This window comes from Copadichromis virginalis, linkage group LG14, assembly GCF_057382275.1.
Source record: "Copadichromis virginalis isolate Kocher_CV1m ecotype Utaka linkage group LG14, C_Virginalis_male_GT1.1, whole genome shotgun sequence".
In the NCBI taxonomy this organism is placed as follows: domain Eukaryota; kingdom Metazoa; phylum Chordata; class Actinopteri; order Cichliformes; family Cichlidae; genus Copadichromis; species Copadichromis virginalis.
Window position 1 is genome coordinate 36,384,588 of NC_140631.1, and position 7,059 is coordinate 36,391,646.

The following is a 7,059-nucleotide window of genomic DNA, read 5'->3' on the forward strand; positions in this document are numbered from 1 at the left end:
TTCAAGCACACCGTTGCACTTGGGCACCGGGTCTAGGAAAGTTCAGTATGATGTGCACTCAAAAACCACATTTGAATGTTCAGTGGCAAGTGTTAGTTTTTCTGTTGCACAGTCTAAAAGTTGCCACTTGAAGTATTGAATGTTTTCTGTTCTGCCTTTTCAGCTGTCGTGTGATTTGGTAAAGGATGATGGTGTTCGTTTTATATATCATGTTGGTTCATGAAAGGAACGAACTAACGAGCGATTTGTTTGATTTTCACTCTTGTTAGTAAAGGGAAACTGTTTCATCTATCAAACATTTTTTAATTCCTTTGTGAGCACTTTCGAATCTGGAAGAACAGACAATCAACTCCTTTCTCTAGTCTCCAATCTTGTTTGGAGCACAGGGAGAGAAATTTTGTTTTGGCGGCACAACAAATCCATACAGTATGATTTTCTTCAATCAGGCAACAGTGCAAAGCTTACCCCTGGTGGGTAAGCATAAAGCCTTCAGTTCCCATTTCTAAGCCAAATGTATTTGCTCCCTGTGCTAAGTTTTCCTCTCATTCAGCTTCCTCTCAACTGTATCTCTATTGCTGACTACTGACATATTTTTATTACTTTAAGTATATAAGATTCTCTTGCTCTTACATTTTATCCACCCGGATGTCCCTCTATATATGCATCAGTGGGGCTGGTTCCATTGCTGACCCACAGGACATTTGGTCAAAACTAATCGGACAGTTAAATCCAATCCATTCAAAAGCGAGGCTAAAGATTAGGGAAATTCCATTAGCATATGGTTAGGGGTGACTGCATTTCAGTCCTGTTTGAACTTCAAATGTCATCTCACTACCAATTACATTCTAAATTGCAATTTACCTCAGTTAATTACCTTAATTAATATTCAATGGAACAGCAAAGAGACTCCTACTTGATTTGTTCCAGTTTTAATTTAACATATCACGGCTGATAATCTGGCCATATACGGTATGAATCTCCTTCACTGGCCACTTGAGCCGCTTTTGATGTTAACGTATTGAGTAAAAATTTGACTTCAACAAAAGGAGGGAAAACTTATAACATTTTTTTCTTCATATATTTTGGGTTAACTGCAGTGACTCACCGTGATAATAAGATCAAAGGAACCCTTGTGCTTAAAAGCCATTATTATGAAGCTCTGAACACACTGATCTATGCATTTAAAACTCTAAGTCCTTTTTACTACTTTACTAATCTGAGTCTGTGATCATCAGGGTTAGCAAAGATCTTTTTGAGAGATTTGGACAAGAATTTGAAGCAAAATAAAAACACAACAGCAAAACAAATGTACTGAATATTATGCTGTGCTGGCATCTGTAAAAAGAGGTTCTGCCAGAGCAGCTGGGTTTTTGTGCAGCCTTTTGACATCACTAGTCAGTTTAGAACCTTGGCAGTTTGCGAGCAGTTGTCCTTTTTCAAAATTACCCCATATGAGTTGTTCATCCATTTGATCATTCCCAGTTGTTGTTTTTGTCAGCTCTCTGGGCACAAGTGTGTTTTTGTCATTCTCCTTGCTCCGTTAGGTCAAACGACTAACATGCACCATTTTCTTGTCCTTGCCTTTATTCTTTCGATCTACATTGTTGCTGTATAGGTGATAGAAAGTGTTATAGGTGTGCTGCAATTTAAAAATTAAGCTGTTGAACAATGATGTGTAGCTAGGCTAAAAAAGTATATAGCATTCTAAATCAGCAGTAAAATTTAATGTGAGTATAAACAGTCACTGTTTCTTTGTGTCACCCTGTGACCAACTGGAAATCTGTTCACTAACCCACAACACATCCAGTATCACCTGTCAGCTTCAGTCCCCCTATATCTTGGTTTGGGCAACTTATGTTGATCCAATATAAAATAACTGACCCATGCAATGGTTGTGACATGTCTGCTGTGGTTTCCCAATACTGGTCTCTTCATAATATCCTTCATATGTCTGTGTGACATTCTTTTAAAAAACCATTGTTGATAAAATAGTAGTTATCTGATTAAAATGTATCTGATTTGGCTCCCTTTTTTCTGGTTGGTCTTCATCCTGATGTGTTACCTGGCTAAGATAATTAAATACTTCTAAGATAATTTTCTCCTGCCGTTTTATAATAAAGCATGATTTTGAGAATTATGACTGTAACTAAACTGGATATGGTGAGTCACCATATCCAGTTAAGTAGAAATAAGTAGAAATAAATATTCCTGAGTTATCAGTGATTAGGTAATTGCTGTCCCATCACAAAATGTCTTTAATGTGGCAAAAATAAGAAAAGTAATTATACATCTAATAATCCCATGTGCCATTCAGACTTTAAATCATATGTTGGAAGTAATTTGGTAAAATTGTTCTGTCAAGAACAAGATTTTTTTCTTATGCTAATTTAAATCGAAATTAAACAGGTTTTTGGAAATTTGAAAATGAAACATTTCAGTTGGTGTGTAGCTTTATTGTAATGCAAATTTCTGAAATTTTGGGGGAAAATGATGTGTGAAAAAGAGTTTTACCACAACTACAACAAATGGACTGCATCACGGTTACAAAATGAGGAATGACAGATTGTTTTTGAAAAAGAAGTTTGGATATTTTTCTACAGAAACAAACCCACGTGTAAAAGGATGTGTGGATGTTAATAAAATAGGTCGAAGTGCCTTTAACTTCTCATTTGGGACTGACATGCTGTTTACTTTCACCTAGTGCACCCATTTTATATACTGGAATATACACTCCATTCATTACATTTCATTTAATTCTTTAGGTACACCTTGCCAGTACAGGGTTTGACCACCTTTTGCTTTCAGAACGGTCTTAATTCTTCATGTCATAAGCTCAACAATGTAATGGAAACATTCCTCAGAGATTTCATTCATGATAGTGTCAAACAGTTGCAAATTTCCTATTCCATCCCAAAGGTGCTCTACTGGATTGAGATCTGGTTACTATGGAAGCCATATGAGCACAGCAAACTCACTGCCATACTCAAGCAACCAAAAAAGAAACCTGAATCTTGTCGGAATGGTTGTCATCCTGCCATCAGAAGCTGGATATACTTTGGTCCAAAACATGAACAATGATGAGCAATACTTGAGTGGGCTGCAATATTTAAACAGTTCTTAGTTGGTAGGGGCTGGTGTAACTTTACCATATGTTGCAGAAATTGAGAATCATCAGATCAGGCAGCATTTTTCCAGCCCTCTTGCCTAATTGTGGTGAGGCCATGTTAATTGTAGCCTCAGTTTCCTGTTTTTAGCTGACAGGAGTAGGATACTTGTGTGGTCTTTTGCTGCTGCGTCCACCTGCTTGAAGGTTTCAAGTGTTGTGCGTTCTGAAATCCTCATCTGCATACCTTCAGTGTAATATGTAGTTATGGGACTTGCCATTGCCTTCCTATCAGCTTGAAGTAGTCTGGCCATTTGGTGTCGTTCTCTTCTGTGATCTCTGCCATTAACAAGGTATTTTTGCTGAAAAAAACTTCTGCTCACTAGATATTTTTTCTTTTTCAGACCGTTTACTGTAAATTGTACAGACAGTTGTGTGGGTAAATCCCACTAAAATACTTGGACCAACCTGCCATAATTGATTCCCTTTATTCCCCATTCTGATTCTGACCTTCGATGCTGATGTTTGAACTTCAGCAGTGGTTCAGTGGTATTCGCACTGACCAGTTAGACAAGTATACCTAATAAAGTGGACAGTGAATGTACAATGAAATGTATAAACTAAAATTAAGAAATATAAAGCTCAGATGTCAACGTGTATCAACATTTTTTTTTTTAATTAAGCATGCAATAAGAAAATGTTACTACGAGAAGCCTTCTTTATTTTATTTATTTTTTGATTGAGAAAGTGATGGATAGCTGCAATATGTGTATTACCTAATCTTATATTTTGGGAGAGATCTTATTTTATGTTATGTAGATATGAAATATATTGGTGACCAATTTACTGTGAAGCTACATTAACTTTGTAATTAACTAATTAACATTTGTATAGCAACCCTGAACAGTAACAGTAACTGGCCAAAAGTAATTAATTACTGCAAGGCCTTTAAAAAACGCCAATGTCGCCAGGTGTTTCATCAGATTTGAGGTGTTGCCTCCTTTGCACAGTATCAGCTTAAAGCACTTGTTGCAGGCTGCTGAGTTTCCATCTTTTGCTGTGAAGTACAGCCAGACTTTTGACCGCTTCGCCTTGGGCGTTTTTAATCTGTAGCTCTGCTCTAAAAGAACGTACGTACCTGGGCCCGCCTACTACGCTTGCATAGGTAAAATGATCGGCTGGAATCCAAAGTGTATGGCATCTCAGGAAAAAAAAGCACCGAAATAAAGCACCGAAATTTGCGCTGCTTTTCGGTCTGGTTACTACCGTTTATGTCAGAACCGGTGCCATCATGGCACCGGATACCGGTACCCATCCCTAGTGCTGATCTGCTACTCTGAGTTCATCTCTGTTCTTTTAAGCTTGTTTAATTGGTAGAGAAGGATTTGATATTGCCACATTCTTAAACTAACTTCATAAAAATGCTTAATATAAGTGGTAGCACTTGTCTCACTCATGTGTTAATGTCATGGTTTATGCTCTTATGTGGCTAAAGGCCCAAGTTCTTATCATGGAAGTCATACAACTGTAAATACTAATAAAATATAACACATTCAAAGTAAAGAGCGACATTAGAAATATCAAGGGCAAACACAAGACACAAAGAATGAGGGGACACTGGCACGCAGTCGTCTGTTTAATAAGAAGACCATAAGGAGAGGATTCTAGCACCACGGACAGATCCTGTGAGCAAATACATCACATTTCTACACTTGTGTGCTGAGATGACAGTTAAAATCCAAGATGATCTCATGTCTGATCCTACTATAGTTCCACACAGCAAAGCACCTTTAAATCACATTTTCTAAATGACAGAAAAAGAGAAAGCAGTGCTCAAGAGACTGAAACCAAAAGGCCTTTCACAAGAGAAAAAGAGAAAGTTTGCATACAGTGCTGCTGTTTCCACTTCAAATTTTTAGTTGTTTTTAAATGATGTGAATACAATAATGGCTTGCTATCATCTTTATAAGTTGATATGGCAGTGAGTTTTTTACTGAGCAGCTACAGAGCTACACCGTGATTTGCTGTCATGTTTATGCCCGTGATGATTAACCCAAAGTTTGAGATTCACTCTTTTTTTTCCTTCCATCTCCTGTAGAAAATATCTGTTTAGCTTTGTTCACTCTAATCTCTGTATGTGTGCTGTTTGGTGCCAAGCAAGTAATGTACACGCAGTGTTTAGAGCTGTTTTAGTGAAAAAAGGCCGCCTGCTGTGGCTGAAAAATTACACTGCGAGTCTGGTGAGAGAGAACTATAACAAGAAAGTTGTGAGCTGGATAGCTAAACAATGAGCTGAAACCTGATATAAAGCCTTGTGAAGCTGAGCTGTGCCACAACCTTTTTAATAGTTTTTTTTTATTGTAATTATGACACTTTTTTTTTCTTTTCTAATATCGATTAGAAGTGTGTTACTTTACTAATTATCTAGTGCTTGAACTGCATTCATTAACTAGGTTTTACTAAATAGTTGGCGGTTGATTTTAAAAATGTTCTAATTGCTTAACCATTTAAATGAACCATTTCTATGTGACCAACACCCTCAGTAAAGTCTAGGTTTTCCATAATACCAGCAAAACAGTAAGAAAGATGACTTTGACTCTTTCATATTGTACAGATTAAATTTGACCAATGTTGACATTTGATGGCAGTAAAATACCCCAAGATGGATTTTAGATCCACCAGTGTCAATCAAATTGAGGAAAATTGTCTTTTTTTTAGAGATTCTGAAACTTTATAATGTCGTGTCTTTGGGTTTCTTTTTCTTTGTTTGTTTTTATGGGATATTGGCGAGTTGAAGCGGGACTAACTGTATTCCCACCACATTTCCCAGGGTTCATGTAAAGCCAGGTCTCTGCTACTCTTTGAACCAGTAAACAAATAAAAAAGCATAAGAGTCATCATATATGGTGTATATAATGACCCGAGGTAATACAGAGGCCGGAGGCTGCCTTACTGTGAACATGAGATCTGTAATAGGGTAGTGCAATGGTGCTCAGCACTGTTGCATTGTGGTTCTTAGGTTCTTGCGCTATTCCAACATTCTAAATAGGTTTGTAGCTCAAAATTCAGGCACTCACTGTGAGGGAATTCTTAGCCTGGGTCAAAATAGACCCGAACAATATTGTGAAACCATGAAATATGAACCGTGTATAAGGGTTAAATCTTCTGTTATCACATGATTTTGACTCAACAGAATTTAATGACAGAATGGCTTATGCTAAGGCTTTCATCTGGAGAAAGAAATGAGGAATGAACTTGGAGGTGAATTTTTGTGTTCAGTACTAAAACTGTGGCCTAAAGATAAAAGGAGCTTTCACTATTTTTTTCACGCTTCTCCTTTAATCGTTTCACAAAAATATGTCATGACAGTTTGTTTGAAAAATTAATGAGACAGAGTTGAACTTGCATCAAACTTTGATCCTTTTTTTTCATTCCATTCATACAGTAGGTTATTCATTTATGTATTTCTGGGCAAGCTAATCTACAGACCACTCTGTAATGCATACATACCTTAAACGTCATTAGACAACCATATTTGTTTCTTTACAGTTAGCGAATGTAAAAACCCCACCTTATATAAAGGCATTTTATAGTATGTGTCCTGTCTTTATATTGGTTCTTGCCCCTGTTTTTTTATTTTTGTTTCTGGGAGAGGTGGGAAGGAGAGGAGGGAAGGAGAGGAGGGTGTGTGGGTGGTGACATTATCTCTCATACATCTAAGCGTTGTCACCATTATTGCAAACTATCTACTGTTCAATGTCACTGGGCAAATTTCCACACTCTGCAATCCAGACTGATCGAGCTGCCAGCACACTCTCCTATTTGAAACAAGAATTTGGCCCAAGAACTGCCAACACATTTATTTGTGTTTTTTGCCCTTGGATTCAATGAATATCCAAGCCATGTGTTCAGCTACTGTGGATGGCTGGCAACAGTGAGACAGTGGCTGGACAGTA